Source organism: Phaethon aethereus (assembly GCF_964289735.1).
Source record: "Phaethon aethereus genome assembly, chromosome: W".
Lineage (NCBI taxonomy): Eukaryota > Metazoa > Chordata > Aves > Phaethontiformes > Phaethontidae > Phaethon > Phaethon aethereus.
Genome location: NC_138581.1, coordinates 11,911,715 through 11,923,702, shown reverse-complemented (window position 1 = coordinate 11,923,702; position 11,988 = coordinate 11,911,715). Strand labels below are relative to the sequence as shown.

Sequence of the window (11,988 nt, the reverse complement as noted above, 5' to 3'; positions counted from 1 at the left end):
AGGTGTGCAGATAAAACCTGTTGCAGAATAAAAAAAAGATAGTACATCTATTTTGTGAAGAAAAAAAAAGGCAAACTATACATCGTACTAAAGGGAAAAAACAGAGAGAGATGCCTGCTTTTAGAACTTTTTATATACACTTGCAGAACAAAACTCAAGTGTTCTGGGTAGGATCAAAAACCCAACAACCTACTGCTTCAGAAGCCTATGAAAACAGCACAGATCAGGCTCTGTTCACTTACAGGTCCGATTCTCACTACAACTAAAAATGGGGGTTTGACCTGAGGTTTTGCTACAAAGCTTTTCCTTATAAATGAGAAAACATAACAAGGCCAAACACATCACTAAGAGAAGAAATAATCAAGTCTGTAAACTTACAGATAAACAATTGCAGTCTGAATCATTCTGGACTTGCTCAGTTTTCAAGCATTTGCTAGTTTTAAGCAATTACATTTACTGGCAATGATTTTCAGATATTTAAAGCGAACGATTATCTGATTCCTATTTTTAGCATGTTATAGAATACATATCTTGAATTTCCTTTTTAAGAGACACTATGTATCAATCTGCTTATTGTTTAGTTCTAAACAATTCAGAATAAAAAGTTGTTATTATAAATCACCAGCATTAGTATTATAAGTTCTCAATCAACTTAGTAGCAGGCATTCTATCATACCTTCCATTCCATATGAAAAAAATGAACAAAAGAAATTACACACAAGCCACACTAGAAAAAAATATGTTAAAAATACCACACTGTAGTTATACATAACCTCTGCATACATGAATGAAAAATCCTAAAAGCAGCTGAACTTTTTTTGACTTTGTGAAACAGGTACTTCTTTCAAGATCTATTTTTGTTAAGTCCATGTGAGAATACTTGTAAAACACATTAGAAGTCCAGGCAGAACAATTTTGCACCTTACTCTCTTTAAAAATTCATTTGTACAGATAACAGCCAAAGAACGCTATTTTTCCCCCCCCTTGAATTTTATTGCTCAACTTCCATAGCCTGAACAAACAATTGACACTCACGTATCCACGAAGAAAAAGTGAGGTACGTTTAAGTTTTTAAAACATCCTTTCAATCATCTGTCAATTTGTAACAGTTACCCTGTTTGTGCAGGCTAACAGGAAGCACTGCCGGTAGGCATGCACTCTTCTACAGCCACCTTCCCAGCACATGCTAGTATTTCCAGGCCCCTAATTTGAGCTAATGGAAAAGCGCCGCTTAAAGAATAGCCAAGTCTCAACAGACATTGCCAGAGCGCTGGGGGGAGGGGGAAGCGGGAAGAGAAATTTCACCAGGTTCAAATGGCTAGCCGTTCTAGACCCTATTCTATTTACAGAAGCATTAAGGTTGGAAAAAACCTTTAAGATCATCAAGTCCAACCATCAACCCAACACCACCAACCCCACTAAACCATGTCCCCAAGTGCCACGTCTACACGTTTTTTGAATACTTCCAGTGATGGTGACTCCACCACCTCCCTGGGCAGCCTGTTCCAATGCTTGACCACTCTCTCAGTAAAGAGATTTTTCCTAATATCTAGTCTAAACCTCCCCTGGCGCAACTTGAGGCCCTCCCAAAAATTTTAGAGCTGTAGGGGGACGAAGTGTAATATAGTGTTCAGGACAAGATGCTTTCAATTAGTTACTGTGCTCTGTTGTATAAATCGAGTTTGCGGGATTAAATTGACTAACGCAATGTTTTTAAAAACATCAAAAGGATAAAGCGGCCACGGACATGAGTATAGAAGGCTGGGAGATGCCGGCGCGTCTCTACCCCGCTCCATCCGGGACGAACGGCCCTTCCCGCCCGGACACCTCCCCTTCCGCAGCCCACGCGCAAGCCGCGCCACGGTCTGCTCGGGCTGATGTTCACCTTTACCCTTCGCACGGCTTCAACAGCCAGCTCACTCACTCGCCCGGCGCCGCAGAGCGATCGGAAGCCCAGCTCACTCCCTGGGCGGAGGCGTGGGGAGCCAGCGTTACATAACCCCCGCAACCCGAGACCCACCTCCGCGGTGGCGGGGACCAGCAGAAATGGCGGCCGCTGTAATGGCGCCTACCCACTGCTAGGCGGAGCCGGGAGCCGAAAAACCACCACCACGCGGCCGCAAGATTTCCCCCACTCTGCCCAGGGAGACACAAAGGAGGCACTCGGCGCCCCTCACCCGAGCGGGGCCGACAGAGCCGCGATCGCCCCTAAAAGCAGGCCCTACTGCAGAGTGCTCCCCAATCGGTTTGGCACGACCGCTTCCGCACAGGCCGCAGCCGAGAGCGCTCTCCCTCCTCTTCCTCTCCACCCGCCATAATTCCCAAAAACTCGCCCCATGCACAGTTACTCAGGGTAGGCGCAGAAAGGCGGCGGCGACCACTCCCCTGGCCTTAGCGCACACCTGCTACTGCAGCCGGTCTCCACCGCATCGCCACTCCGGGGGCCGCACCGGTTGGGCTGCCGTTCCCGCACTAAGGTCGCCGAGGCGCGACGGCTGCCGGCAGACACAGATCACCCTTTTCACTCTTCCCTCAGGACAGATGGGGCCCCTTGGGTCCGCAGGTTGCGCCAAGCCACTCTACATTAGCTAAGGAGGAGTGACTCCCGGCCCCCTTCTCCACGCAGCAGTCCTACCCAACTCCGCCGCCCCGCCAGCGGGGAAGAGCGCTGTCCCCGCGGGAGCCCACGAAAATCCTGGGGCCCGGCGGCGACTCAGGCCTCCCGCGTTACTGTGTCACACAGCAGCGTCGAGAGGGGCGCGATCAACAGCTCCACTTCCCTCAGCCCGGCTTAGCCCACCCCCCAGCGCGCGCGCGAGCCGTGCTTACCTGCACCCACCACGTACGAGAGAGAAAGGTGAACAACTCCCAACACTAACACACACATCCACCAGTACAGCCAGGCGACTGGCTCAGCCGCCTCCTCTCCTCCCCTCCGTGGGGACCCGCTGCGGCCCCGTTGGGTAAGGCAGCTGCCCGTCAGGGCAGGGATGGCCTCTAGTTCGCCCCACCCTCCGTGTGGACCACGGCGAGACAGGCCTGGTGTCACGAGAAGAGGAGCGCGATTCACCCTGCACCGTTGCAGTGTGCCTAAGTTGTTTGTTTTACCTGCCTGACAGGAGCCACGATAAGAGCAGTAACAGTGGAGACAATGGAAGGCGGTAAAGGAGAGGAGCGAGCTCAGTTTTTTCAGGGAAAAAATGGCGTCTGCGAAAACTCCGCCTTGTGCTTGTCCCCTAGCACCCGAGGGGGTGGGGCAGGGTTGTTGCGATGCTTAAAGGCACGCGTGGCGCCACACCTCCTATTGGCTGTTGGGTTGCGCGGGGTTTTTGGGGGCTGTGCATAGAGAGCAGGTGTATTCTCTTCTTCCTTTCCACCCGCAACTCGGGTGACGGGAGGTGGGTTGCCCTGCTGGTTCTGCCCCCTCGTTCGGCACCGCCCCTGCCTCGGATAAGTGTGGGGTGGCTCGGCTGAGAGTAGGGTGCGGGGGAAGGGGCTTGGGCTCAGGTTTAGGCTCAGTCAGCCTGTTTGAGGAGTAAGGAGGTATGTGTCCCGTCCCCGATATGACTCTGTGGTGGGGCGGGCCATCTCACCTCAGCGTTCATCGCTGTCCATTGCAGCTCGTCGGTTCCCGCAGGGATGCGGGGTGGCAGCTGGCCTCACCGCCCATGGAGGTCTTGGCACAGGGTAGTAGCGCCAAGCGGGTGACAGGCTACCTAAGGACTGCGCGGCCGAGATGAGAAACTTATTGAAAATGGCGTGATGTGCTTGTCCTTACCTTACAAGACGCCCACGGGATTAGACCCGTTGATGAGTAAACAAATGGGTTATTTGCCTTAAGTAACTGTACAGTTTCTTCTAAGTGGTGGAGTTTTGGGGAGAACTTTAAGGCAGGGTATTTTTTTTTCTTAGCTGCAGGTTATGATGTTAGAAGACAAGCCTTGTGTTTCCTAACTATTCTTACAGTAATTTTTCTTTGGTGTAATTCTGTAGGGAGGTTGAGCTCCTTGGTCATCCCCCTTAAGGGGATAAACAGGTTCCAAATGCAGTTTTACAACTTAAATGTGCATAGCTACTTCCAAAACTAACAAGAAGCTAGAGCTTATTAGCCACTGATGTTCTTGAGACAATGACCACTGAAACTTGGTACTGTTGCGGCCAAACCCTGGACTGGGTCTCTAGATAACATTGATATTTCAGGCTAGCCTTCTGTTGTCAGTTCCAAAGCTTTTTTCTTTTAACTTAAAATGTCTGCATCTAACATTGCAGCAAGAGTGGAAACTTGGCTTTCATCTACATGGCATGTTGAAGTTCCTTTGATATGGCTGGAAGCCTGTATTAATTGTATCTGTGAAAAAAAATGGTAGTAGTAACTTAAGTCAAGCTAAGATTAAAAGACAGATATTTGAGCAATGGCTTCTGTCCTGGTTTCAGCCAGGATAGAGCTGGTTTTCTTCACAGAAGCTAGTGTGAGACTGTGTTTTGGATTTGGGATGAGAAACTGTTGATAATGTGCTGATGTTTTGGGTTGTTGCTAAGCAGTCAAGGACAGTCCAGCTTCTTGTGCTGGCCGGCTAGCAAGGAGGCTGGGGGTGCACGGGAAGCTGGGAGGAGACACAGCCGGGACAGCTGACCCAGGCTGGCCAAAGAGATATTCCCTACCATACGACGTCATGCCCAGTACATAAACTGGAGTTAGCCGGGGGGTGGAAATCGCTGCTCGGGGATGGGCTATCGATCTCCGGGTGGTGAGCAATTGCTGTATTGGGCATCACTTGTTCTTGTACATTCCTTTGTTGGTATTATCATTGTTGTTTCCTTCTCTCTTTCTGTCCTATTAAACTGTGTTTATCTCAACCCACGAGGTTTTTTTCCTAATTCTCTCCCCCGTCCCACTGTGGGAGGGGGAGTGAGTGAGCGGCTGCGTGGTGCTTAGTTGCCGGCTGGGGCTAAACCACGACAGTCCTTTTTTGGTGCCCAACATGGGGCACGAGGCTTGAGATAATAACGGTTGCAGGTCACAATACCAGTTTATTTGATTTGCATGATGCTCTCGTCTTTGCCGTACATGTTAAGGATTGGTGTTGGTTTCTGCGGGCTGCTGTACTCTGCGATGATTAGTAATGTCTCGCCTGCGAGACTTGTTTTTAGAACACTGACCTTGAGCTTAATGTGGTATCATCTGAGCTCTGTACTAAAGCCGTTACTGTATTTTGGCTACTATCTTGTGGAGACGATTAGCAATTATACTTCTGCCTCTGAAAGGCTTTTTATGGCGGAAATGCAGAATGGTACCTTTGCTACCCTCTATCATAATGTTTCCTCCTTCATCACAATAATTTTTCCGTATTTTGAACACCCTTGGGTAGTTAAAATATCTCTATTGCTACTTCTGGGGAACACTGTTTCGGTTTTGTCTAAGGTCAGCAAGCAATTTAAGAATATCACCCGGAGATCTACCCCAAGGCTGGATAATTATGAACGGCAGGGTGTGTGGAACAGCATGGGCAAATGCCTAGGGCGGTGGGCACCTCCACTGTTTTGGAACTTCACTCCCAAACAAGTGCAGAATCCTGATAAACTAGCAGAATATTTGGAAGTACTATGCTGTCAGCCTGGCAGTTCCAAGTAGGCACAAATCATTGCAATGTGCTGGGGCCTGGTGCATGCCTACCGAGCTCTATTTAACACTATGCAAAGGGGAGAGAGGCTCTCTGGATCTGATGACATTGTGGCAGGCACTGTGAATACTCCAACCCCCGCGGCAGGCAGTGTAGCTACTCAGACTGTTGCAGCTGAACCAGAGAACCAGCCCATCCCGGTATCAGTTGCCCCTATACAAAAGAAGAAACCTTGGAAGCGGAAGTCAGCTCGTTTAGTAAGGGACGAGGAAGATTCTTCTAAGAAGGAGGCAGAGGAAGAGAGTGAGGAGGCAGAGTGCTCTGAAGCAGGGCCATCACGAGGACCGAAGAGGGAAGAGAGCGAGTCATCGTTTGAAGAGGAGGAAGAGGAAGAACTCCTAAAAGAGATGGTAACTACCCGATCTCTATCCCTGAGAGAACTGTGAGATATGCGAAAGGATTTCAGCCGTCGTCCAGGTGAGCACATTGTCACCTGGCTGCTCCGATGCTGGGATAATGGGGCCAGTAGCCTGGAATTAGAGGGTAGGGAAGCCAAGCAGCTGGGATCCCTTTCTAGGGAAGGGGGCATTGACAAAGCTATTGGAAAAGGTGCACGAGTCCCCAGCCTCTGGAGACGACTCCTGTCGGGTGTGAAGGAAAGGTATCCCTTCAAGGAAGATGTTCTATGTCACCCAGGCAAGTGGACCACCATGGAGAAAGGTATCCAGTACCTGAGGGAGCTAGCTGTGCTGGAAGTGATTTATGGTGACTTGGACAATGGACAATGATCCAAAGATCCAGATGAAGTCAATTGCACGCGACCTATGTGGCGGAAGTTTGTATGGAGTGCACCATCGTCATATGCCAACTCATTAGCAGTAATGGCCTGGAAAGAGGGAGAGAGACCAACGGTGGATGAATTGGCTGGCCAACTCCGGCAATACGAAGAAAGTCTCTCTTCCTCCCTATGGGCCTGCGTCTCTGCTGTAGAGAAACTGTCCCGGGAGTTCCGGCAATTCAAAGAGGATATGCCCTACCCTCCACCCGTACGGACCAGTGTCTCAGCCATTAGGAGTAAGCGCTCTTCTGCTCAAGAGAGAAGATATAGAGGATACACACCACGAGCCACCCTGTGGTTTCACTTGCGTGACTACGGAGAGGACATTAGGAGGTGGGATGGAAAACCTACCTTGACCTTAGAGGCATGAGTACGTGAGCTGCAAGGAAAAACAATTACAAATGGGAGTTCAGGTTTCTCCAGAAAAATCGTCGCTTCACTTTCCAGTGGGCAGTTTCCCAGAAAGAATAGAAGAGGTGATCTCACCTCTGATCATCTTGAAGGGACTTCTGATTCATAATCACAAGAAGTGGGTAACGAGTACTATGACCAGGACTAGAGGGGCCCTGCCTCCAGCCAGGCGGAGGAGGGGGACAACGGAGTTTATTGGACTGTGTGGATTAGATGGCCTGGCACATCAGACCCACAGGAATATAAGGCTCTAGTGGACACTGGTGCACAGTGTACCCTAATGCCATCAAGGCATATAGGGGCAGAACCCATCTGTATTTCTGGAGTGACAAGGGGATCCCAACAGCTGACTGTACTGGAGGCCGAAGTGAGCCTAACTGGGAATGAGTGGCAGAAGCACCCCATTGTGACTAGCCCAGAGGCTCCGTGCATCCTGGGCATAGACTACCTCAGGAGAGGGTATTTCAAGGACCCAAAAGGGTACCGGTGGGCTTTTGGTATAGCTGCCTTGGAGATGGAAGAAATGAAACAGCTGTCCACCTTGCCTGGTCTCTCAGAGGACCCTTCTGTGGTGGGGTTGCTGAGGGTCAAAGAACAACAGGTGCCGATCGCTACCACAACAGTGCACCGGCGGCAATATCGCACCAACAGAGACTCCCTGATCCCCATCCATGAGCTGATTCGTCAGCTGGAGAGCCAAGGAGTGATCACAGCAAGACTCGCTCACCCTTTAACAGCCCCATATGTCCAGTGGGAAAGTCTAATGGCGAGTGGAGACTGACAGTAGACTATCGTGGCCTGAATGAAGTCATGCCGCCACTGAGTGCTGCTGTGCCGGACATGCTAGAACTTCAATATGAACTGGAGTCAAAGGCAGCCAAGTGGTACGCCACCACTGATATGGCTAACGTGTTTTTCTCAATCCCTTTGGCGGCAGAGTGCAGGCCACAGTTTGCTTTCACTTGGAGGGGTGTACAATACACCTGGAATCGACTGCCCCAGGGGTGGAAACACAGCCCTACCATTTGCCATGGGCTGATCCAGACTGCACTGGAACAGGGTGAAGCTCCAGAGCATCTGCAATACATTGATGACATCATCGTATGGGTCAACACATCAGAAGAAGTTTTCGAGAAAGGGAAGAAAATAATTCAAATCCTTCTGAAAGCTGGTTTTGCTATAAAACAAAGTAAGTTCAAGGGGCCTGTACAGGAGATCCAGTTTTTAGGAATAAAATGGAAAGATGGACGTCGTCAGATCCCAATGGATGTGATCGACAAAATAACAGCTATGTCTCCACCAACTAGCAAAAAAGAAACACAAGCTTCTTACCAGATCTAAGAGATTTGGAATATCCCATTTTGCCTAATTGCGTTTTAGATGCTCCCAAAAGAGAGTTGTTTGGTTTCTACTCTATACAGATTGATTCACTGGTTGATGTTAACCCACCAGCATGTTCACAGTTGTAGAAGCTCAGAGGAAAAAACACTGTACATGAAGAAGTAACAGTCAACGCTTGAGCATCCCAGGAATCCTGGGAAGCTAAGTGTACTCAAATGCTGATGCTGCAGCTAACTGATGGGATAGATCAAATTCAGGGTGTGAAATATCAACCAGTCCCTGTTCTCCATAGTAGTCTTCTTCCTGGAAGAAAAAAAACTGTACAGGGGAATATTGCATGTTGCCTTGGAGTTCTTCTTAAACCAGAAAATGTGAAATTCTTGGTGAATTGGATGAAGTGGAGGTTCTTACAGTGGAGTATACTCAGGAAAAAGTCCTTGCTAGATTAATTGAGGAAGCCGAGAACCTTAATCTTGTTGGAGAAACTGATCATGAACAAATTGTTCCAAGGCCTGTAGATGAATTAGGACAAATTCTAGGCCCTTCAAATGAAGATCTTTTAGCTAGTCTTGATGAAAATGAATTTTCTTTAAATAATGTAACACCTTCAGAAAGCAGATATTGCAATAGTAGTGACAATTTTAGTATAGCCTCAAGTTTGCTCACTGCACATGATGAAAATGTTTTGTAACAAGCATTTGGAAATCCTTTGCCTTATTCCAATGAACAAATTTCACTTCCTGTGGAATGTTGATGGCTTTTTAAATTACTTTCCTTTGGAAGATCACTTTCTTCTGGAAGAAGAGATCCAAAGAAAGCTGTAAGAAGTGCTGTCAGTGTTCATGAAGAGAAACATAGATTTAGTTACTGAGAGGCTTCTACATATGTCTAGAAGTTCATGTGATTCATCTTTAAATGGCACTTATGAAAAAGATGATATAAATGAGAAACCTGTAAAAGCTACCAGCAAGCAAAAGACTTCTGAAAGAACAGTATCTGCTGGAGATTAAAACAGTACAAGTAACTTTTCACAGCATAATAGCGTACATCAGACTTACAGTTCTGCAGATTTCTCTTTGGAAAATACTACCAAAGAAAGGTGGAATGATATAGACCTAGTTGAGAGCAGACATAAATCCCTGCGCTCTTCTGACAGCAAGCTGCTAACAATGAACCAGTATGTTTTTCAAAAACTGATCCAAAAGCAGATCAGCCAGATAATGATATGCAATCCTTCCCTTGTAGAGCAGTAGAGGCACGTGATCTTGATTTAGTTTCTCCACCTTTCACCTATATTTCTGTTCTCCTTGCAAAAAGGCCAATTCTGCAAGTTAGATGTTTTATTGTAACTCTTAATGGAACTCTCACAAGCAGCAATGGTCCAGGGGTATAAAGACAAAAATTTCTGATGGTTCATCTTATCTCAAAGTAGATTTTACTGATGATGTTCTAACAAGTTTGATTGGATTTTCAGTGCCTGAAATGAACATGCTGAAAAAGATCCCATTTCACATCCAAAGCTTAAGGATGGTTTAGAGAAATGTCAAAGATGACTGATAGATCTCTGTTTGATGACTATAGAGTTTAATCCTTTTTTTCAGTCTAAAGCCACTGTATTAATTCTACAGGATGCAGATGCAAGGCATCTAGAACAACTGAAGAATTGTTTGAATAAATAATGTGTGCAAACTTGTAGATTATATATTAGGAAATGTTTAAGTCAAGATTTCCCCTGAAGGACTGTTTAAAATTTAATTTTCAAGTTAAGTTTTAAAGTTTTAAAGTTCCTCTCTCAGGAACAATAGTGGAAAAGTGAGAGGAGATGTCTTAGCGGGTAGGAATTTACCAGTTTGTTTTTTATGGTGATAATATTGAAATAAACTTTTGAACTTTTTTGGCTTGATTTAAAATATTCATGTATCACTTTCCTTCTGCAAAATCCTCTATCTTCTTGACTGGTGATCTGGGGTAGCACACTGTCAGGAAATGGATAATAAAGAACAAATAAGCTCATTCTTACACTTTTTTTCAAGGATGATCATTTACTGGATTTTTAAAAGGTAGCTATAGGACACTACCAGCCTTGTCTTGGAGTAGAGCGGTTGAGTACATTTAAACAAAGAATTATTGTTTAGACACAGTCACTTCCAATAATGCCAACTTGAAAACTCAAATATGTATTCAGTTGTCCTGGTTTTGGCTGGGATAGAGTTAATTTTCTTCCTAGGAGCTGGTATAGTGCTGTGTTTTGGATTTAGTATGAGAATAATGTTGATAACACACTGATGTTTTAATTGTTGCTAAGCAGTGCTTATACTAAGTCAAGGACTTTTCAGCTTCCCATGCTCTGCCAGTGAGGAAGTGCACAAGAAGCTGGGAGGGGACACAGCCAGGACAGCTGACCCAGACTGGCCAAAGGGATATTCCCTACCATATAACGTCATGCTCAGTATATAAATTGGGGAGAGTTGGCCGAGGGGTGGTGACTGTGGCTCGGGAACTGGCTGGGCATCAGTCAGTGGGTGGTGAGCAATTGTATTGTGCATCACTTATTTTGTATATTCTTTTATCATTATTATTACTATTATTGTTATTATTTTCTCTTCCCTTGCTGTCCTATTAAACTGTCTTTATCTCGAGTCACGAGTTTTACCTTCCCCCCCCCCCCCCCCCCCCCATTCTTCTCCCCATCCTACTGGGGGGGAGGAGTGAGCAAGTGGCTGCGTGGTGCTTAGTTGCTGTCTGGGATTAAACCACAACATCAGTGTGCAAGAACCTAAAGTGCAGAGAAATGAAAGATGATCTTCTAAATATTCATGTGAAGAAAAAAGTGTATATATAAATGGTATTAAAAGCTATGTACTTATTTAAAAAAACAAAATAAACCCTTCCAAATGTTTCCAACATCACTTACTGGCAGAAAAGAATGATTATAACATACAGGGAATCAATTTTTTTGGGCATGTTAATCATTACTAATTGTTTTGAACCCACACCCAACCTTATTCATTAGCTCTTAATGCTTACTAGTCTAACCTTTTCGCAATGTAGTCAAATACTTTTTGTGTTACAAATATGTTGTACATGTATACTTATGTTGAACATGTATACTTACGTTGGCCTTAATTTTGAATTGTTTTACTTTCTGCTTTTAGAATGTATTTTAAAAGAAACAAGCCTAACAAAGTGATTCAAAGAAATTCAAACTTAAGAAATTTAAGCTCAATAACATCAAAGTGTTATTAAGCAGACATCTTTATTGCAGTGCTGGACGCATGGGGGATATCTCCTCCTAACATGCGTGCGTTGAAACAAAAGTTCATCCTTTATATACCTTAAAGACATGAATATTCACACATTTTCCAGGAAATCTCCGCCTCCCTGCCTATCTACTACATTTACGTAATGCTGGCGTTGCAAAACTACACTACGCGTGCGCGGGGATCTCGGGTGGTCATCGGTGGTCGTTTGGGGAGTTAGTCCCCTACTCCTTTTTCCCTTTTATGGTCACGGGTCTCCTGAGGATAGTTTCTTCTCCTTGGATGTTTGCCCCTTCTGTTGTCCAGCCAAGCAGTTCCTTCTTATCATCCTTGTTTGAGCATTCCTGCCAGTCTGTCTCTATGCTCAAGGTTAAGATATCTTCTCTGTTCTCTTTAATCTCTCAGTCCTTGCTCTTAACTCTTCTTTGTTTTAATTTTCATGAGGCCTGCTTTAGTCGTGATTAACCGTTTACACATAGTTACAATGTTAGCATTGAGGCAAATACAGCCTAAGGAT

The 11,988-nt window shown here is 46.0% G+C and overlaps 1 pseudogene across 1 annotated transcript; it reads left to right on the top strand.

Moving 5' to 3' along the window:
* The first annotated feature begins 4,247 nt into the window (after positions 1–4,247).
* LOC309415127 (recQ-mediated genome instability protein 1-like) lies at positions 4,248–9,221 on the top strand (annotated as a pseudogene). The gene is made up of 2 exons: positions 4,248–4,421; positions 8,195–9,221. The product of its transcript is annotated as a recQ-mediated genome instability protein 1-like (transcript).
* The last annotated feature ends 2,767 nt before the right edge of the window (positions 9,222–11,988 follow it).